This window comes from Sphaerodactylus townsendi, linkage group LG02, assembly GCF_021028975.2.
Source record: "Sphaerodactylus townsendi isolate TG3544 linkage group LG02, MPM_Stown_v2.3, whole genome shotgun sequence".
NCBI classification, from domain to species: domain Eukaryota; kingdom Metazoa; phylum Chordata; class Lepidosauria; order Squamata; family Sphaerodactylidae; genus Sphaerodactylus; species Sphaerodactylus townsendi.
The window spans coordinates 114,115,521-114,138,905 of record NC_059426.1 but is presented as its reverse complement, the minus strand read 5'-3'; the positions used below and the strand labels follow the sequence as shown (position 1 = coordinate 114,138,905).

At 40.8% G+C, this 23,385-nt stretch overlaps 1 long non-coding RNA gene across 1 annotated transcript in view; it reads right to left on the bottom strand.

Moving 5' to 3' along the window:
• The window catches only part of LOC125427314, a 33,196-nt gene extending 10,066 nt beyond the window's left edge, over positions 1 to 23,130 (bottom strand). Inside the window, exon 1 of the long non-coding RNA XR_007243662.1 lies at positions 23,090 to 23,130. This is a non-coding gene — a long non-coding RNA (uncharacterized LOC125427314). The remainder of the gene's footprint in view (positions 1 to 23,089) is intronic.
• Positions 23,131 to 23,385: the final 255 nt, after the last annotated feature.

Sequence of the window (23,385 nt, the reverse complement as noted above, 5' to 3'; positions counted from 1 at the left end):
TGCCTCCATAGAGAGGGATGCATCTGGGATCACATCCAGACTCTCAATCATCGTAAGAGGTCTCAATTGCACATCATCTAGAGCTAGGAGATGGCATCCCATTCCCAGTTGTTTCCTGCCCAGCCACGGCACCTCTGTCTATAGTGGATTTAATTTCAGCCGACATAGTCGTGTCTCCCCAGCCCAACATTATATTACTCCTGTCTTCTAAAATTAATGTTAAATATTTTTGGAAAAGGTACATAGGAATGGCCGCTTAACTGTTTCATCTGAACCAGAGAAATTGTGGTATCACTAAATGCTTTGGTGATGGTGTGTGCACAGATGTCTCTGTCTATATTGTTGTTTTCTTATGCTTTAGTACGTGCTTTAGAGCCAGTGTGGTATAGTAGAGCCAGCATGGTGTAGTGGTTAAGAGCAGGTGGATTCTAATCCAGAGAACCGGGTTTGATTCCTTACTTCTCCACCTTAGTGGCAGAGACTTATCTGGTGAACCAGATGTGTTTCAGCACTCGTACATTCCTGCTGGGTGACCTTGGGCTAGTCACATTACTTTGGAACTCTCTCAGCCCCACCTACCTCACAAGGTGTCTATTCTGGGGAGAGGAAAGGAAAGGAGCTTGTAGGTTACTTTGAGTCTCCTTACAGGAGAGAAAGGTGGGATATAAATCCAAACTCCTCCTCCTCCCCTTCTTCTTTTTCTAAATAACTGAGGACATCAATGTTTTGTGAATGTTCACCTATGTTTTGTGAATGTTCACCTATACACATTTAGGATAATTAAATCTAGAGTTTAAAAGTACAGTACTGTACCACTCTTTGGGCTATTTAGGGCAGAACTGGAAGAAAAACAAATTAGCTTTGGGTTCAACTACTTTAATTACTATTAGTTAGCAAATAGCACTATTTTGAAGAGGAAAAGGCTTCAGTATAGGGGGAAAACTATCTGAAAACATAATAAGTCTTAAGAAAGACTATATACATCTTTTGGCATACTTGACAATAAACTAGCCCTAGGAAATGAGGTGTAACTATTTCCTAAGATTGAAGACTGGATTCCTTTGTGTGTGTTGATTCTGTAGAAAGGTTGCTCTTCACTACATCCTCATAAAGGGCAGCTGGGAGCCTTTTGCTACTGCACAGGTTTTTTTCACCTCCCCGGTTCCCATCAAACAGCTCACCGTTTTTGTGAGAGTGATGTATACTATGCCAAATAGAGACAATGGAAGCACTATTATGTTTAATTGCTAGAGCATGAAAGCTTTTTAAACATTATTTTTAAGAGAAAGACAATTAAAACCCATGACAAAGGCATGAGTGATTGCCAGCAGAGGGCAGAGCCCCGCAGGAATGACTGTCCCCAAGGGAACTAGCAAAACACACTGTAGGGGAGAACAGGAATTGTTTGAAGAGCAGAGAACATTTGCTCTAAATAAAAGCTATTTTGAGGAATTAAAGCAAACAAATGTCAGCTCTGTGCAGTGGCGTATTAAGATGCGATGTGCTGTAATGTGTTGTGACACTTCATAAATTAAAGCTTTTTCTTCTTCCCTGAGGGGTGAGAATTCAAGAACAAACACTTGAACTTGGATGTTCTGCTGGTTTGATGCTTAGCATTTTATGATTTCACTGATCCTGCAAATCAAGTCGACTGGGTGCATGGCCCTCAGACTGCCCCTATACTCCCTTGGCCTGCAAGACTACGGAACTGATACACTAGAAGTTTCGAAGCACCAAATGCGTACAGATAGATTTTGCTACCAGGCTGCAGTTCAGTGCTGACTGTGTTTCTTTTGATCATCCCATACTGTGAAATAAATGTCCACAATCCACATTCTTGCACCTAGAAAACATTTCCTAGTTGAGGATGGCTCAGCATTTTAAGTGGGACATCTCCATGGAGGTGCATATCTTATATGCACCCAAACCTAACATATCCAATCCAGGGATTTGTTAGCTGTGACAGTTTGGATGCACATGAAAAATCTTTTGTATAGAAGCTAGAATGCAACTACAAAGACTGAATAAGGTAGTTTAGTGCAGAACTGGAAAAAAATGAAATTTAGCTTAACACTGGCACCATATTTCCAGCTTCATCTTGGCAACAATTTTATTGCTTTCAAATGTCCTCCAGGGCTTACACACACACACACACACACACGCGTGCGTGTGTGCGCACGCGATAATGGAGAACAACAAACCAAAAAGAAAAAAAGGAATTCCAACCCAGAGTATCTTAAACAGGGAAAGAATGTGCACAACTCAAGAGATATACTTATGGAGTCTTTCCCAGGATTGTTATTTATTTTTAACTGGATCCTAGGGTTGCTAATTCCAATGTGTGGAATTCCTGGAGATTTGGGGGCAGTGTCTGAGGTGGGTGGTTCTCGGGGATGGGAGACAGCTCAGTGGCTAAGTGACGATATATAGTTCACTCCCCAAAAGCTACTGTTTTTTCCAGGAGAATTGATCTTTAGTCTGGAGATCTGTTGTCATTCCAAGAGAATTCTAGGCCGCACTTGGAGGTTGACAACCTTAATCCCATCCCATCTGAGTAAGTTCCTGCCTGCTTGACTGAGGTGCTGTGCTTCCTCCTGTACCCTGTGGATTAGTCCACCAATGGCTGATAGATGTTTTTATTCGGCAATGAAATTTGATGGGGATGGGGGGTTGTTGTTGTATGTGTGCGGAGTCTTTGACATAGTAAGCCACCTTCAGTCTGCATTGAGCCTGTCAATGTTAAAACAGTGCTTTCCAACCTTTTCAGTTTGGTGACCCACAAGGCCAAATGAACTAGATATGGTGACCACACAGAGCCAGTCCAAGATTTTTTTTAATGTCCTAGGCATACTACAACCTTGGAGCTCATCTAGTCCAGCATTCTATTTTCCACAGTGGCTAACCAGATATTTTTGAGACAATGAACAAACACTGCATAAAGTGCACAGCTGCCCCCAACAGAACCCCAAAACAACTGACATTCTGAAGTAATGCCTTTGCATATGGAGGTTACATTCCAGCCTTTGACCACCTTTTTTTTTCCTTCATGAATTCCTATAATCTCCCCTAAGATTGTAAGGAACCTGCTGTAATATCAGGACACATTTTACTTGATTTTTCATTAATCAATATGCAGTGGAAAAAAACCCCAAATAATGTAGTGACATTGAGGATACTGTTTCTCATTTACAGAAGGGAAAAGAATCTATCTGGCTCTAGTGCGAACTTAAAAATCCTATTTTTAATGAAAATAATTAAAACATTTATTTAACAGAAGCACAACTCTTAATTAACAACAAAGTATACATATTATAAATAACAACAACAAAGCAATGAATAATACACACACAGGGGAACCCAAAGACATACTTTGTATACTTTGTTGTTGATTAAGAGTTGTGCTTCTGTTATATAAATGTTTTAATTATTTTCATTAAAAATAGGGTTTTTACGTTCGCACTAGAGCCAGACAGGTTCTTTTCCCTTATGTAAATTAGATACTGTCTCTGGCTCATTATATATATTTTTGCGATACTGTTTCTCATCTCAGATCTTGGTTTAAACTACAAGTCAAATTTATGCAATGAAGTTGGTAGTTCTAGGAGCCATTTCACAGATGATGATTTTCCTACAGAGATACTATTCTACATGGGAAATATGTAGACCTATCATCTGCAGTCAAATGTCATGTTTTGCCTATTGTGAAAGCATCATTGGTTGCATTCATCACACACGGCAACATACATTCTTTGGTATTATTGAAAGCTTTCATGGTTTGATTCAAGTGGCTTTTGAGGGTTTTCTGAGCTGTGTGGTTGCAGTCTGGTAATTTTTGCTCCTAATGTTTTGCCAGTGTCTATGGCTGACATCTTTAGAGGCATGTCATAGTAAGATGTGTTTTCCTCCATTATTTTCTCTACAAAGCAGACATCCTGGATGAGACATGTGTCCTCAAACATTTTCATTCAGGATTCAGGTCTGGCTAAGGGACCTCTGGTCACCTTGATTGATCGTCTTCACTTACATCCAGAAAAGGTGTGCCGGTGCTACCTGGGAATGAGGGGTTCTGAGATGGTTCTCGTTATTCCAGGGATGCTCTTGGGGGGTGGAATTGAGGAGAAACTTCCCTGATGACACTTTTGGGGTCCCATAGGCCATTTCTGCATGCGGCAGAAACAGCTGTCCACCAGCATAATTAATGCTGGTGGAGCTTTGGGACCGCTCACACGGTACTGTGTGGACAGCCCTGAAGCTGCTGCGAACCTCTGCACGTAGCCACCCATGGTTTGTCCCGTTCCCCTACCTCTCCTCCCTGCACAGCTTTGGATTGTTGGAGGGACACGCCCACGCTGCCCTCCAACCTCCTCTCCTTCGCAGGGAGGAGAGCTAGGTGAATGGAACAACGGAGGGGCCAAATGCGGCACCCTCACGCCAGTGTGCTTTGCACCACGCCAATGGGAAGATGCTGCTTTTCAAAAAAAACTCACTCAGGGAGCGAGTTTCAAAAGCGGCATTTTCCTGCTGTTTTTTTTTTGGGGGGGGAGGGTTGGCATAGTGCTCCAGGGACAGTGTTTTTACCATCCTTAGGGCACGGTTTTTGGGCCGTGCAGAAGCGACCTTAGAGTTCGATCCTCTCTTCAAAGTTATATATTGGAAGAAAAGATTAAACCCTATGGGATACATTATGAGATTCAGGAGAGGGTGCCATCAATATACTCATGGCACACAGCTCTTCTTCCTGCTGGATAAGCAGCCAGCTACATGGCTCTTGGCCCTACCCCTATGCCTAGATGTGGTTACCAAGCTGGCTAAAGCAGAATCCATCCAAGATGGAAGTAATGAAGCTCAGAAAGGTGCTAGCTAGAGGGTCACTTCCAAGACTTCTTGATGTCCAGCGGATAGCTGTAGACTCTGTAAAAAGCCTAGAGGTGTGGCTGGACTCTCCTAGTGTTATTATATTATATATCATCTATCTTAATATTTTATTTGTATTAATTATTATGATTTTACTTGTGGGGTTTTTTAACTTATTTATGATGCTTTGCTGGTCTGTAAGTTGCTGTGAGACCCTTTGGTGGTAAAAATAATAATAAATAAATATTAGTGCAGTTAAATCATATAAAAACAGCCTAGTTTTCAACCTCAGTGCAGTGAGTGGGCTACCATGAGGTAAAAGCTTGAAAGCTTCCCTAGCTTCCATCTAAAATTAGAAAATACACCTTTTACCGCTTTGTAAGAATCACCATGTATCAGAGGGCAGATGCTACTCAGCAAGTGATTGTTTTATACCTCTTCTATTTTTTTATAGATAGATTTGCAGATTCTTTTAAAGGACCTGAATTAAAATGAAGGTTGGTGCTTTCTTAAGGATCAATCACTGCAATTGAGAATGTTGAAGAATTATAGAGTTCTGTTGTATGCAATGTTATTAGATAAACATGAGAACATTACTGAACATTTGCTGGGAAAAACGTGATATTTTAATCCAAGAAGACTCTTCAGGAAAATCTTACTTCCAGTTCTTAAAAGAGAGTATCAGTTTCACTTATATCATTATATGTACCTGCTGAGCAGTAGAACAGCTGAGACACATTCTCAAATTCACTCTGCTTACAGCTACTGAAGACATATTTTATACGTGGATTTTGATAACTGAAGTTAGAGTCCTTCCAGAATCGATGCAAATATATCTCCCTGATGCACACAAAATTCAGCTCCTAAGCTGAACAAGTTTGTATCACACCTTCCATGCATCACACTTGCATTTCTGAATGGGCAAGGAGCTTCAAGGACAGTTGCTGGTACAACAACTTCATGCCCTAATTATCTGTGCTGTATTTATAGCAATAGAGGTTTCTCAGAATTGCAATTAATGAAAACAACATTAGAGATACTATTCCAGTTAAAGCAGGATCCATCATCATAAATCATAATTATGGTGACTCACTATCAATTTTTGCCTGTTTTTCATCCAGAAAGGAATATTGACTTTATTATGAATTTCCATCCTATTCTCTTGATGGAAAAGCAGTTAGGTACTGATTAAATGCTGTACTCCTATGGCAGAAGGCATGGCTTAAAATCTTCTGATAAGAAGCAAGGATTGCCCCCTGCATAGATGTAGAGATTCATGGAATCAGTTGGCCCCTGAAGTCAACCACGAGACCAGTACTCGGAGACAAAAGAAGCAGCTGAAAAATACAACCCCAAGGGATGCTGAAACAACTAAACAGTTCGCAGGCATGTCTAAGAATTGCATCAGTTGATCCTGCAGGCAACAGTGTGAAAACCAATGCTGAACCCCACAGCACAGAGTCAATGAGAGAAATTAACAGTCCTTTCATTGTCAGGACAGAAATTCATATTAAGCTCTATTTTCATTTCAAGTCCAGTCATGAACAAGCAGTAGAAATGGTAAATCCAAAAATGAATTATCAGTGGCAGAAGATTACTTCCTTTCTCATCATCATGTGCTTAGAGCACTACTTGGAACATCCTCATACCAAAAAACAATTTGGCAAAGACTTCAGAGATGATTCTGTACAGATTCCTAACTATACCTATGAGGAGTGGTCCAAACAATTACCTGTTAATGCATCTGTGTTCTCTGCATTCATTCCTGAGGAGAAGCTGGGTGTGTAATGTAAGCTGATTGTATTGGCTGTGAGACTGATGTTCACACATTTCTATTCTGAAGTCTGCAGGAGCAAGCTGGCAGATAAAGCCAAGGAAGATAATTTGGGGGGATATCTCTGATCCTGCTTTGTGAGATGTCCCTTGTTTTGTCTGGCTTGCAGTAAACTTGCCAGACAGCCTCATAATCAACCTTTAAATCCACCCAAATTAGAACAGAGAGATTCAACATACATAAGAAAAAAAAAAGTGGGGGGGGAGATGGAATGTCCTCTGTCTATATTTCCTTTCAGTCTTAACTCTGAGTCTTAGGTCTCTCCTTGTGGAGTGAAGATATATGCTCTGATCTCTTGCAAACTTACCATATCAGTAACTCTTTGATGGCTGAAAGTTGTCCTATGCAGTGGGCTTGCCTGCCAACTCATCCCAGTCCACAGCCAAGGCAGATCCAGAACTGACACTTAAGAAATCTGCAGGGTAGAGCAGCCCAGAACTGCAGGCAGGATCCTAGGGCTTTGACAAAATCATATTGAATGCCAGATATCCCACTTGTACAGTTCTGAAGCATGAACTTGGTTTCATCTGAAGATACTTTGATCCCTGCCAGCATACTACTAATCCTTCTGCATCTGTGGGATCCAACATGGTGTAGTGCTTAAGAGAAGATGGACTCTAATCTGGAGAATAGGGTTTGATTCCCCACTCCTCCGCATGTATGGTGGACTTGTATCTGGTGAACCAGATTTGTTTCCTCACTGCTAAATTTTTGCTGAGTGACTTTGGCTAGTCATAGTTCTGTCAGAACTCTCACAGACCCACCTACCTTACAAGGTGTCTATGTGGAGAGAGGAAGGGAAAAGAGTTTGTAAGCACCTCTGAGTCTCCTTACAGGAGAGGAAGGTGGATATAAATCTAAACTTTTCTTCTACTACTACTTATAATTTTCCCTGACAGTGAAAATTGGGGGGGGGGGATTCCTCCTCATTCCTACCAACAAATCTGCAGCCGAGACCTGAACTGAACTGCTTGGTTAATGAGCTACCTGAAAACCTTATTTGCTTGGCTTCAGAATTTTTGTTTCATGCTAATCTGTTTAATGTGTATCAAGACTAAAGGAAGATCTCCCAATCTACTCAGAGGGCTAGAGTTATAATTATAACCCAGTACTTACATCCATGACAGCCAGCATTGGGCAGTGGTTAAGATGCCAGACTAGGCTCAAACCCCCACTTGCCCCATGTAGGCTTACTGGATGACCTTGGGCCAGTCCCACACTCTCAGCCCTGGCCCTGGCTAGTATCTGGATGGGAGACCTCCAAGGAATACCAGCGTCATGACACAGAGGCAGGCAATGGCAAACCACCCCAAATGTCTCTTGCCTTGAAAACCTACAGGGTCACCATAAGTCAGCTGTGATTTGATTGCACAATAAATAAATCCATGCCTCTGTAGATATTTCCAACAGAGATACACAGACATTGCCTTTTTAAAAATAAAATGATATGATAGAATTTGTGAAAAAATTATAGGGAAAAAAACAATAAATATGGGAAGCTTTCTAAGTAAAAGTTTATACTTCAGGGCATTTTTTTAAGTATGTGAGAATACTGAGACTTGTTAAACTTTGGTATTTGGCTTTTTGCCTGAGGTCTCAATAGGAAGGCAAGGTATATATTCATAATAATGTTGACAGGGTTCAGTGAGATAAAGTTTTAAAATTTAAAATGACTATATATAGTAGTAACTTGAAATATACAACCACAAGTAAAAAATAAAAATGACATGGTAATTTTTTTGGTAATTTTTTCTGTGCTTATTCCAATTTCTCTAATATGCCCCAATCATGGGCCTCTTCCACAAATGCTTATTTTCAACTGCAAACTCAAGCACTGTCCACATATTAAAGCAAACACATGAACATCTTACATGCGTATGTGTACATCTGTTTTTAAGAAAGAATCAACATGTGGTTTTTATTATTTCTTTTCACTGTCATAGTTTATAAGGTTTTATTGTGTTCTTTTATTATTTTGTGATCTTTCATTGTGGTCTTTTATTGTGTAAGCTCCCTAGAAGGTATAAGGTGAGGTATAAATATTTTTAAATAAATAAATAAGCATGTGCTAACTTTACAAATGAAACTGGGGACCAGTACGTGAATAAACGTGGGGTTCAGCTGCATATGTTTTGAATGTAACAAGAGAATTTGAACACATGTATAAAGAAAAATCAATTATAATCAACACCGTACAATGACTGCGCTTGAATCCCTCTCTAGCCATGCTTGAAAGTTATAGTGAACACACATACAATTCTTGTACAGTGTAGACTTGATTTTTCTTCATAAATGCATTGAGTAATTACATGCAGAAAGGAAATGAAGGCAATGTCATATGAGATAACAAAAAGGGCCACGTTTATTTATTTCTACATTGAACCAAAATGGGGGAAACTGCAGCTCTCATAGGCCAAATGCCAGATGTTCAGCTCTCACAGGCCAAATGTCCATGTTCAGACAATAAATCACTTGATGGGTTCAAGGCTTTTATTGAAGACATGTCAGGAACATAGAAAGAGAGTTCTGGTGAAAACCACACCAAACCCTCGATAATATGAGTGAGAGATCCCCACCCCCACATGAGAAGCAGACAGTTCACGTTGTCCGGCCTGGAGTCTCTACCCAGCCGCAGAACTCCAAGGCCAAAGCTAGAAGTTATAAAACTGCACCTGCAAAAGCAAAAGCAATTCCACCCCAATGACACCATCATGACACCAATCCTGTTTCTCCTTCCATTGCAACATAGGGAGTTGGTGTGATGGAGAACAGACTGGTCCCACTGTTCATGCATCCCTGTTTTTACACGTGACAACACCCTGACTCTAAGCCTTGACCTACCATGTGTGTACACTTCAGGCTTCAGGCTTCTCCTTACCAAACATGTACAGCTCAACATGTAATTTAAACTTCACATTTATGCCATGTAATGTTTCTAAAATGTGATTTCATCATACATATTTTAAATGGTTAGACACCTTGGTGGCGCTTGAAAGGGCAGAAAGGTGGGATACAAATTTCATAAATTTCACTAAAAATTATCCAGGTCTCCAGTTTAATATGAAAAGTGAACACATGTTGCCTTTTTTTAACATGCAGGTTTGCAAATGTACATGCAGGCTGTATGTGCGTTCAATATATCATGTTAATAAGGTTTTTTAACACACAATCTCACAAACAATTATCCTCTTCAGCTCTCACAGTTCATACCATTCTCCTAAACACAATCTGTTGTTGAATATATATCCCATTCACTACATCCTTCTCTCACAGATATTTATCACTGACCTACCCATACTTTTTGATGTCTGCTATTATTCTGCATGCTCCTCACTCAGACTTTAGATTCCTGAGTTAAAAAAATACTCAGGCAGCAAAGCTTTAGTTTCTGGTATGTTCATTTTTGGGAACTGAAAAGTATGGCTGAAATGACTGTCTCACCTTGTTTTCAGACAGGAATAGCTTTTTTGTGACTTAGTTCCCATGCGAAGATCACCAAAGTTAATGAATGCTTCTAACTGCACATTTTCCCTGACGTGGTGAAGATATATAATCTGATGCTGTTTTAGATAAACAAAATGGTAGAGCGATCAAGCGGACTTTACAGACCTAGGAAGATATGTTCTGAATAAATCCTGAACACCTGTGCGTACACGCACTCACACACACAAACCAGAGCTGGCTGAGATTTAAATGAAAAGTCAACCAGTGTTTGAATTATTAAAGCACAAAATTCTTGTCAGATGTTGTGGATTTGGAAAACAACTTTCTGAAACAAATTTTGCAGGTATAAAAGATAAAGAGTGACTGCTTTTATCATATGGAATAGAGAGTACCATGAACACAGCCTGTACAATCTTCATTCATCCTGGATCTGCACATTACAATCAACATGGTAATAATGTCTCTCCCCTTCCTTAATGCCATGGAGTGGTAACCTGCAGTACTGCAGTTGAAGCTCCGCTCATGACCTGAGTTCAATCCCATAAAAGTTGGTTTCAGGTAGCCAGCTTAAGGTTGACTCAGCCTTCCATCTTTCCAAACTGATAGAAATCAGTTTAAAGTTTGCTGGGGATAAAGTGCAGATGACTGAGGAGGGCAGTGACAAACCATCCCATAAACATAGCCTACCTAGTAAACATGATGTGATGATATCCCAGGGGTCAGTAATGATCCAGTTCTTGCACTGGGGACTACCTTTATCTTCCTTAGAAAGCAAGTGGAGTCCTGGCTGTACAATTCTCAGCAGAGTTATACCATTCTAACTATGGAGACAGGCCATATTTAGGGAAGAGCACCAATTTTCTTTCAGTATTTTGGGGATTTGGGTTTAATTGACCAAAATCTTTTGGAAAACTGAAAAAAAGTCAAATTCTCATCCCAATATGGATTTTTTTCTGAAAATGTTTGAGTTTATCACACCCTATGGGAAATATTTGTGGGGCTCTAGGGGGTTTTTTTTGCTGTTCTAGGCGGAGCTGCCAAATTTGCAGCTCAGATGCAAGCGACTTTCCTTACAAGAACCCCCAAGTTTAGTGAAGATTGGGTCAGGGGGTCCAAGGAAGAGCTCTGGAGGACTTCAGAAAACTGGGACAGAGTTGAAATCCAGATACTTGCAGCAGAGAATTTCTTCAGGAGGTGGAAGGTTCCTGAGAGCTGAGAGAGCTATAGATCAGGAAGGGCTGAATATAGCTGTGGAGAGAGCTAGGCCCTGGCAGGCAGTCTTAAAGCAGCCAGTCTTAAAGCAACATCTATGAAGGAAGTTACTACATTGAAGCCCCGGGAAGAGGATATTCCACCCCTCCCGCTAAATCAGAATGTTGGCAGAAAAGACCTTCAAATAGAATAAGACAAATATAGTTCTCCTATACCCAATGCTACATTTTTCAATTGTTCATTAAATATTAAAGAATACAGTTTGGCTCTGAAGAGAAAGACCAACCATGGTGCAGTGATTAAGAGCAGTGGACTTTAATGTAGAGAACTGGGTTTGTTTCCCCACTGTTCCACACAAAGTCTGCCAAGTGATCTTGTGCCAGCCACAGTTCTCTCTGAACTCTTTTAGCCCCATCTACCTCAGACGGTATCTGTGGGGAGCAGAAGAGACGGTGATTGTAGGTTGCTTTGAGACTCCTTAAAGGTCGGGGGAAAAGTGGTATAAAAACCAACTCTTCTGCTTCTTGTTCTTTTACTTGGGAATGCCTGAGGCCTAACTACATTAATCAACCCTGAGTAACCTGACAACCACTAACACTAAATTGCCATAGGGAAAGATCATTGACTTCAATAGATTTAGAAAGATGTAACTAGTACTGAGGATTGCACTGTGAATCTCTTTCGGCTTAGGTTATACAGATTTAGCAATGAAGCAATAGTACAGCTCTGATAACAGTGAGGGACCTCAGGTGTGCTTGTACGAACTACTGTGGTTGTTTATCTCACTGGGCTCATCCCTTTGGTGCATGTTTTTTACCCTGCCCTGCTCTTAGCAGCCACTTAGAATGCCCAGGCTGATCACAATTCTGGCATCCAAGTCAGCAGAAGAGGAGATACGGACCATTTTAGGTTAGGCAAATTGTAGCAGTGGGCATCTCAGCTGGATTTCTCATCATAGAAGGCAGGTTTCCCAGGGACTGCAAAACACTTTGCTCATCTCCTATCAAATCACAAAGAAAAAGAATTTCTCTGTAATAAGTTCCGTTTTCCTAAACTGTTAAGGAGGAGTAAGAAAGAAAATTATTCCTTTAGCACTTCTGGAAAACTTTAAGATGTTATTGCTATGGCAACAGTTTCCCCTCACCAGATAAAGTGAGAGGAGAGAGAGAGAATATGGTACATAGAATCAGAATTTTAATGTCCTAGCTTTAATTTGCATACCTCAGGTGTCTGTTGTGAATGCCATCATTGATTTTGCCTGATGTGGGAATAAGCAAAATGACAGAAAATGGCTACTAAACCAAATAACAGTTTATAGAATTTAATTTTTTTAAGAAGCTGTGTTGATTTTGATAGTATTTGAACTTAAGTGCACTGTTCAGCTAAGAATTCAAGCATGTGTTACGTGAAAATGCTAGAAGAGAAGCCATATTAATCTATTATGGCTTCTCTTCTAATCTAACCCTGAGCCCTTCAGGGAGGGCGGTATATAAATTAAATTTAACATAACATAACATATTGCGACCAGGAAAGACAAATAATCTTGGAAAATAAACCAACAAAGCAGCTTTTACAGAAGGCAACAAAAAGTCACAAGTGAAGTATTTATAATAATAATAAGCCTTTATTTGGCATAACAATAATCATAACACAATAAAAACCTGAGATAAAAGGTATACAAATCCAAAGGTTTAGGATAAAATATAAATTATTGATTGTGCATCACCTCCAGTAAAAATTGTGAAACCAATTCACAAGTTTCATTGTCAGAATTGTCCAGAAGGAAAGGAAGTCTACCTGATTCTCCCATTTCACTAGGTATCCTAGAAAGAATATTGGAATATTTTGATCTGATATTAGCAGATTTAGGGCAGCAAAGCAGTTGATGTGCCAATGTTTCAATTTGTTGTTCACCACAAGAGCATAAAGTGAAGTATTTTAAAGGGACATAGGCTGCACAGGCTGCAGTTGGCTTGCCCCCCCCCCCCTTTACCGGAGGTCCTGCAGGGCCTCCGATAGAGGTTGGGAGGCTGTTGCCAGGCCAGGCCTCCCCTCTCTATTGGACGTGCGTGGGTGCAGCCCATGTGGGGGGGGGGGCAGAATGTGAGTTGTCTCCAGGCGCCATTTCCCCCGATACACCTCTGATTCACAGCAGTAATAAAACATTTTGAAAGCATTTTAAGCCGTATGACACTTAAAATATTCAATAACTGCTTACTGCTGACTGCCTTGTTTGGAGATTTATTCTCCATAACACTGATGAGATACTGACATGGTACTCTTAGATTTGGACAAATCCTAAAACATCACATTACCAATGCCACATCTCTTGACACATTACACATCCAGTCGGTATCTTGTTCCTCATGTACAAAAATTCACAACATCTCATGGTTAACAGCAAATCTAAAGCATTACTCAGGAGAAACTTGCATGGGTTTGTGTGTATCATATGGTTACTCAGCTTTACACCTTTTTCTGGTGCTGTGTTTTATTTTAGCTTCAAAAGTGTCTTGTCTATTCCTCCTCATTCATATCTCAGTTTGTTTCTCACCACGTTTGTCCGAAGTATCCCTGGTTATCATACCAGAAACTGCTGAGCACAGTACACTTCTACAAAGTGCTTATGCTTGCTTTTCATGCCAAAGGACAGAAGGGCACATAAGAATTGGTGGAAACAGCACTGACAATACTGCTGTTTGGGGAAATGTTATAGCTTAGTGGTAGAGCATCTACTTGGCATCCAGAAAGTCCCAGGTTCAATCCCTGGCATCTCCAGTTAAAGGATCAAGTAATGAAAGACTGAGACCCTGGAGCGTTGTTGCCATTCTGAGTAGACAATACTGAACTTGATGGATTGAGGATGATTGAGTATAAGGCAGCTTCTTGTATGTTCATTGATGTAGTGGAGCAGGAATAATAAAGCAGATACTGGCATTTAGCTAATTCTGCAGTTCCTCAGTTTACAGAAGGGAGAATGATGATTTCTGCTGATTCCACCTCCCACCACAGATAACCGCACTGCCTACTGTGCTGTTCTTGAGAGTCTGCTCAGTGGCAGAAACAAATGTTTGGGTGGCTCAGTGAGCTGTAGCAAGAGGGAAAATCAGGAAAGTCATGCTCTACAAAGTCCACACCTGGCTGGATACATGTCACTGTTACAAACTGGCAGAGAATTCAATGGCCAACACAAGAAATTTAGCCCATTCCACATAACCTACTCCACCCACCAATCTCACTCTAATTGCTGCTATTTCTAACATATTGTTCATAAAGAAATATCAACAATATTTTTTCCTGCTCACTCTATTGCTCAAATATTGTCATTCAGGAAAGACAGGTATTGGCAAGGTATTGTTACTCCAATGATTCGCCTACTCTTCTGTTTCTGTTCCTGAACATACTAGCTGGTACAAATCCATATCGCCAGTGAATCCTCAGATCATTGCAAGCAATGCAAACAATGGTAGTTCTGTTTGCACCTGGGATTATAGTCAATATCTTAAACTAGTAGCTTTCAATCTGCCGATGAATCCTTTAGTCAGTCTTTAATTGAGGGTTCATTTCAGAACGACCACTAAAAACTTTAAAAAATAGGGGACATCTTCTTGCTCTCAAACAAATTAATCCTGAAAATCCTGAAAATCCTTCATATCCTCTGAAGATGCCAGCCACAGATGCAGGCAAAACGTCAGGAGAGAATGCTGCCAGAACATGGCTGAACAGCCCGGAAACCACACAGCACCCCAGTGATTCCGGCCGTGAAAGCCTTCGACAATACATTAATCCTGAAAAGCTCATAGAGTAATAAGTCCCAGCAGTTTCAGTTTACCTTATTGTTCAGTAAGTATGTTTGGGATTTCAGTTTACACAACACAGGAAAAGATCCACACAGCCAGTGTACTGTAGTTGTTAAATGTTGAGATAGGATCAGGGAGATCTAAGTTCAAATTTCCATTGAGCCATGAAGTTTAAAGGATGACCTTGGATCAGTTGCTTTTTCTATACTCTTTTCTACCAAAAGATTAAAGCAGAGTTGAATATTCATTTGCCACATGCTGGAGCTTCTTTGCGGTGGAATTCTCAGCTTCTGTGCTAGTGCCTACCTAGTTCTTCCCTCCCCGCTCAAATGCAGAAATAAAAAAACCCCCCTCACCCTCAGGACTTTGTTGGTGCCAAACATATGATCAGAGTGACTGTGCAGGGCCAGCACCAACTGTGAGAAGGGGTTCAAACCCTGCCAGGGGCCATGGTGAGGGCTGTGCAGGCAACTGAAGAGCATGTGGTCCATGGCATGCAACAAGGCTTTGGGTGGCACAAGCTCACTGGTGAGAGGCCCCTCAGCCACTCCCAGACCTCCCCCCTAAGTGAGCTGTGGTGAGAAGCAGAAGGCACAACATTGCAGGTAATCCAGCGGTAGTCTCCCAGTATGCAACTCGCCCTGCCCGTGCATAGCCTTGCTCCAACAGCCCAAAAGCACCTGCACAAGGGAGAAGCGGCTCACCGAGGTTATAAGTACAAGAGTGTGTAATGTCAGCTGGGGACTGGCTTAGCTACCCAGCACTGACCACATAGGAGCTGCCTCCCCAGCACCTGGCCCAGCAGCCACTCCACCAGCAACCTGTGGCTCCCCACATTCTTATCCCAGCTAAGCCTTGTCCTGCAATGCTCTATAGGACACAGCGAGGGGACTCACATGGATGCCTGGGGGGGGGGGGGAGTCAGCCACATCTCCTCTTGTTTTCCTGCCAAGCACTTCTTGTTCTTTTAAACTCCTCTCCAGAGGAAGACATGTCTGCTTCTGCTCCATCACCCATTTTTCCAAGGAAAAGTATGACACAGTTTTAAAAAGGCAAGTACTGCTGATAGCTGTTTGATGTGCTATAAGTGCTCTTTAATCAAAGTACGATGATCAATAGTGCACAGAATAATGGTTTTGATAAAGGCGGCACTTAAAAATGAATGTTAATTCTCCTATTCTTTCAGAACTATTTTCTAATGCAAAGCATACTGTTTTCTCTTTTGCTGCTCCACAACTTGACTAAACTTTAACCTTTTGGTGAGAGAGAGTATAACCTACCTCACAGTGTGAAATCAAAGGGGGTGGGAGAAATAAACATGCCATACTGCACTTGGAGACAGTCTAAGACAGCAAAGGAACAGATCTCAGAAATTCAAAAATGACACAGAAAAAGGGAGAGGATCAAAGCACATCAAGGGTTAAGTCTTGGCCGAACATTCTTATTCAGGAGCTAAGCTTTGCAGCTGGAGGGGTATTTTACAAATAAACTTGCAAGCTTTGCAGATCAATTTTCTACTTCGGTTTTATCACCCTATTTCTCTCTTAATCAGCCCCTACTGCCTGCCTGTCTCCTTTTTCAGACACATTTTGAGGGCTCAGTGCCACAGCCAAGACAATACAAGGCCCTCTATTCCCTGCTTCTATAGTGTTTGAAACCACTTTGAAAACTTTGGTAGTATCTGTATTACCATCCAGAGTATTTAAGAATAAATAGCTTTCAAAAACAATACTCTGAGGCTCCAGCACTGCAGAACATGTGGTGCAGACCTTGATTGTCTGAATACTCAGAAAGCATTTAAATGATATTACATTACAACAGAGGCAACAGTCATATAAATAATTGTGTATTGTCTGTGCACATTGATTTTTTTAACACACATAGCCTAGGTTGAAAAATTGATTAAAAGAAGTCCAGAACCAAACAATAATCTAATGAACTGTAAATTGAAAGAATAGGCTACTTAGCAACAGAGAGATGAAAGGCATTTAATAAAAGTAAGAATGGAGGAGCGATTCACTGACACTTTGATCTAGCTAGCAGCTAGCAGGAATACAGATATGCAAAGCAAGATGGTTTCAATGGACAATAAGATAGTAAGTTACATTAGAGAGCATAATGTTTCTTTAAAATTGTAGCATTAAAATTATTCACAGCAGACCAATTTTTTTACAAAGCTTGATGAACTTCTATGATGAATAAATGTCAGAAATCCTATAGCTTGAGGGGGTTTTTTTAGTATGCATCACGTTAAACTGGTCTTACAAAGTGGGAATTTTAAGAAGGACGACAGATTTACCACCATAATTTGCTTTCTGAGAAAATGCAAGCAGTAGCAAATTTTGAGGCTTCAGAACCTATCCTCCTAGGGTTCAAAATATATTCAATCATCCAAGAAAATATCATCAAAAACTATATTCTTCATTAAATAAGCTCCTAGAATGCATCCGCTAGAAGACAGCTGATATGATTGTGTTTTAACATCTTCAGAGAAAAAAAATCTATCTACACAAGAAAACATAAGATAGCAGGCTAAAGCTACCACCCAAAATAGTCCAGGAAACCAAACTCAGTTTTTACTTAATTGTTTTTGATTATAGATTTGCAGTGTCACACCCAGTTATGATAAGCCCTATCATCTACTATATAACCAAAAGCTAACTGAAACTCAAGATTCCTGCTTGAGAGTCCTGAGGTACAGACATGATCATCACTTTGAAGAAGAGGAGTAGGAGCACTTTAGATTTATATTCCACTTTTCTCAACTGCAAGGAGTCTCTAAGCAACTTGCAAACTCAACCCCTTCCTCTCCCTGCAGCAGACACCTTATGAGGTAGGTGGGGCTGAGAGAATTCTGAAAGAACTGCGATTAAACAGTTGACCAAATAAGTGTCTGCCATTCACTTAGAGGAGTGGGGAATCAAACATGGTTCTCCAGATTAGAGTTCACTACTCTTCACTACTATGTTCTTAGCAATCAGAAGAAGAGTTGGTTTTCACATCCCACTTTCCCCCCCACCCCCCCATGCTCACAACAGACATCTAGTGAGGTAGGTGAGGCTGAAAGAGTTCTGACAGAACTGTGACTACCCTAAGGTATACATATTTTTAACTACTCTAAGGTCACCCAGCAGGCTTCATGTGGGGAATCAAACCCAATTCTCCAGTTTAGAGTCTGCAGATATTACCCTCTGTAGCACACTGGAGCCATAAAAATAGCATGAAGTAGCAAACTAAATGGCATGTGTAAGTAAATGTACATCAAACAATTCAGTCTCTGAATCTCCAAAAATGATTAGGTTTTAGTTTGAGTGATCTTTCCAAGTGGAACAGCTGATAGCCATGTCTGAACAGCTGATAGCCATGTCTAGCATTGCCTTGTATAAGAACATGTCTACAATTATAAATTTTATCTAAAGATCACACTTACCACTCACAATTTGTGAACAGTTGTGAGCAATTATCCACTTGTCCTCTGTCCAGTAAACATGACTCTAGATTTTCTTTTTTGATTTAAGCTGATCAGCACTATTACCACACTAGACTAGAAATGTTGTTTAATAGTAGAAATCAAAATGGCTCCTATTCCCATGCACATAATAGTGATAATATGAAAAATGTGCAAAAATGGCAATGTGCAGCAAGCTGTTTGGAGATTGACAACCAGAACTATTGTCCAACATGCAATGAACTATACATCACCCTGACAACATGACAAAATAGTAGTGCAAAAACCATGATACAGGCACTACAAACATTACACTTCTGTTCTGCACAAAATCAACAACAAAAATTGTCATGAAACTGTTAGAGCAAGCAGAAGTATAATAGGAAAAGATTGGGAGATCAGAAGGTTCCCCTATTACAACTGCATGCGTAAATGATGGGCACTGCACTATCCCTAGGCTCCATGACATTCTTCCTCACAAGTGATTCTGATGGTTTCAGTGGTGTAGTGCCCACGGGGCAGGGCGGGGGTGGGATACCCCGAGCTGAGCAGTGGCGGAGGCATGGCCAGGCCATCAAGAGGGTATGGTGGGGGCATGGCAGGGCATTCTGGGGCAGGGCGAACGCACCCTAGGCGCTGTTTCCCTTCCCTTCACTTCTGTATGGTTTTAGCTGAGGTTCAACCTGAGGCTAGAGAAAACTCAAAAAATATGTTACAAAATTTTCCTTCCTCACTATACTGGAGCATAAGTGGGAAATAAAACATTTCTGGAGATTGAATCTGAGCTTGGGTATAAACCTACTCAAACCCAAATAAAGGACCAAGGTAAACTGGCAGAAACAAGACAGTTTTCTTTTCAAATTAACAAGAACTAAGATTATATGGAAAGAAAAACATGCTGAGGTGAATCTCAACTGATAATGAGAAGTGGAATATCAGGACTAAATAGAACATGCCCCAAAGGAAGAAAAAGCATATCCAGGTTGGTTTATCTCTATATCTAATTCCCAAGTATTTCCCCTGCCTATGGATACTTAAATCCACAAACAGGGGGAATACTTCCCCACAACAGGTATTTCTTCAGATTTGGGGTCTGCAAAAAAATCTGAAATTTAAAATTTAGGATTAAAAATAAAATAAAAAATAGGGGTGGATGGTGGGGCCTGAAGCTGCAATGGAGACAGGGAGAGATGGGATCCCCCCTTCCCAAGGCTTGCATACTTCCCACTTGTTACATATAACTGCAGCATTCTGATGACCCTTAAATACATTGTAGATCCATCAAACCCTTCTGGAATACTGTAACACCTTTGTATATTAACAGTGAAAAAACACTTTCATGGGTGTAAGATCAGTTGGACACTGGGTAGACCTGCTATTATCTCAGTTACTCTGATGGGGAATTCAAACAGAAATTCCGATAAAGACCTTTAATCCAAACTCCTGTCAAACTAATTATTCAACAGTCCTTCTTTCTCAGTCACAACTTCTAACTTTACACTGTCAGAATCTGTCATATCTGAGCCTTGGCTTTATTGACTGGTTCAGAGCACCAATCTTATTGGCTCCTGTGTTGAAAAAATTTCACTGCATTTCTGTCTTGGTGATACTTAGACTTCCTGAACAGCAAGCCTATTAACATTCCGGTTGTAACAATGACTGGTATTAATCCAAAGCAACTCTGCCAATTTGCAAGTGCAGATTTAGATACAAGTGTAGTTTTCATATTCTTAAACAACATGCCCAGGGATAACTATTGATTTGATTCTCAGCAGAGTAAAAAACAGCAACTAAACAGCAACTAAAATATTTTACACATGTTGATATGGGTTCAAACATCGTGGCTGGACAAGCAAGAACATGAAATTATTCACATCTTCCTTGTTAACTAAATAAGCTTATAGGACTGAAGTATCTATATTTGCTTACCCCCCACCCCCCCGCCCCATACACATATGTTATAGTCCGCACAATCCAGAGCTAAAGAAGATGGGGACAGCACTGGAGGAACACCACTCCACCCGCTCCACAGGGCCTTCCCGCAGTGCAGGAAGCCAAAAAAAGTTGTGTGTGTGTTTTTAAAAAAACCTCCAACACCCCCATAGGGGAGAATAGTGATTTGCTGCATAAATCACGGCATATCGCCGCTGGCAGCTCCACTGGCATACGGGGGCCAAGAGTGGTCTGGAGGCTGACTAAGGTTTGCCCTGCCCCTTGGAATGCCCCTAGAACAATCCCTAGAATGCCAGTGAAGCTAGGGACAGCATGGAAATGCTGGTGTGAGGCCAGGAGTGGTGGCTGAGCTTTGTGGGGTGCTGCAGTGGCCGAGTGCCAGTGGATTTGCCCCTCCACAGGCAGATTTGCCCCCCCCCCCAGTGTAAGTGCCTCAGAGAGGGCATTTACACCAGCAGAAGCTCACACTGCATCCAGAGGGGGATTTGGGCCTATCCTCTGGATTGCACTGCCCAGGCCTCAGCTTTTTTTCTGAAACATCAGAACTATCATGAAAGGATTTTAGCAACAAAGCCTGGCAATTAATTGAGCAACAGACTAGGTGGGCCTGTCATCAAGTTTCCTTTTGTTAGCCCCAAGTCAGGCATGGAAGTCATCAAAAATAAATCAAGAACTATAAGGAAACTCCTCTTCAGAAAAGTTTCTCATAAAACAAAACAACCATTCACTTTCTCAAGAAATTTCCCTTATGCCCCTCAACATTCTGTCAATTGTTCAATCAGGCTACATTCATTTTCTTGACTTTCATCTCCTTTGCCAGGCCTGACCTTCAGGCACTTAACAGATATATGTAGACAATCCACATTGTAAGTAGACCCCTCTTTGTAAGGCAGCTTTTCAGAGACCTAGTTTTCAATGACAGGCAATGCTTTGACCTCTTGAAATCACCATCCCCTTAATGAGATGGATTTCCACGACTATCATGGGCAACTTGATCACACTGGAAAGAAAGAGTGCACTGAAAACCTTGATGTTATTTATGAGAGGAATAAAGAGATCATTAAAGAATGCTTTGAATTGTAAATTAGGAACAAGTTTGCCATTTAATTTCATAACTAACAGCCAAACTACACATTATGCAGGTGACCCATAATCTCCCAACATTGTTTCTTAAAAACAAAACAAACTGTTTTGGGAAGCAGCACTGCCATTGAACCCATTTTCTCAGGGGTTTTTTTCCTGATCAAAATAATCCCCAAGCTACTGATTGCCCCCAATGATGGAAAATGTTCTCACCATTAAATCTAACTGTGAAATTAAACTCATTCTTGTTTTAAAAATCCTCCTATCCATTACTCCAAACAAACTGGCAGCTGCTCCCTGCTCATCAGATATTTTTTATGCTCCTGCTTAGCTCCCCATTCCAGAAAGTAACAAAAGGAATAAGAATCTGAAAGTGATAATGGTCCTGGGAACTGATGGTGTATACGAAGGCATTTTCTGGATTAACATAATATCCCGGGGGAAAACTAGGGTCATGCATACCGGGATGTTTGTATCTCAGTTTCTCCCTCCACACAGCAGTCCATCAGCACGTTCAGGCCAGGAGGAAGAACACCCGGTGATTATGCACAGCCCCGGTTTAGTTTCATTTTCCTTGCCAATGTTGCTGCACATGAGTGAAGTGTAACGTTTTTCTGACGCCTTGATTGGCTGCAGGCGGCAAGGTGAGAAAAATAAACTGGTCCATCTCCCACAATGTTTGTATGGGTGCAGAATCAGAGTGGGTTTTTCAAAAAAGAACCACCAATTTATTGTTTTCTGAAAGCCACGGAATGAGGGACATCTTGTAGGGTGGGCCCGAGTTAGACCCGGAAACCCGAGTTAGACCCGGAAGTCATGTCCAAACTGGGATGTATGGTCCCAGGATATATGGTCGGTGTGGAAAACCACAGTGAAACAACTTAACCATCTACTCAGCTGACACCTTCTAGGGACAAACTCCTTAAACTTCTACTGAGGGCCTCAAATGGAGTACCACTTCTAGACCACAATTCTTCTGTTGATTCTGCAAACAGGATACAGACTGTAGGTATAACAGAGCAGAGTAAAAGACAATGCTACTTCTCTGAGAGTGGTGAAATGTTTTTCAATATTTGAATCAAATCACATTTGAATCAATATACAATAGTGACAGTGAGTATTCTAGTATGAAACAAAAAAAAGTTATTTGACATGTAATTCCTCTGTGCCAATGTTTTGTTTTCTGATGTGCTACAGTTTAATTAAATCCAATTGAGAAACAGAGATTGTACAGGGAAGACAGGTACAGGGAAAGAAAAACCATGTGACTAATGAGTTTTCTGATGTTACTGCATCTCAAAAATGTGCTTTGTAAAGCTGAAATGTATAACATGCATAATCATGTCTTAAATGAGGAGTGTATCATGGGGCTGGGGACTGGGGGAATGTGAAATTGAAGAAATACTAGCTCTTTTGTAACGAGACCAATGAAAGTAAAATGTTTCCCACCATACACCATACCTGGGCACTTCTGGTGTGTCCTCCTATTTCTTGATGGGAGGTCTGCTGAAAAGTTCAAGACTATGAGCATCACAGCATCATCTATAAATAGAAGAAACTCATATTTTTTTCTTAGCAACACTAAGTTAAATTAGTTTACTGTGTTAATATCCCAGAAGACAAACCCCTCCATCCCTAGCATTTCCCTTTGAAAAAGAAAGCCTCTTTCTTATGAGAGAAGGTCAGAATTATTACATCCTGGGAAATTTGTATCCAGTTGAAGAATGATAGCTTTATAGTCAACAATGTTATAGCTA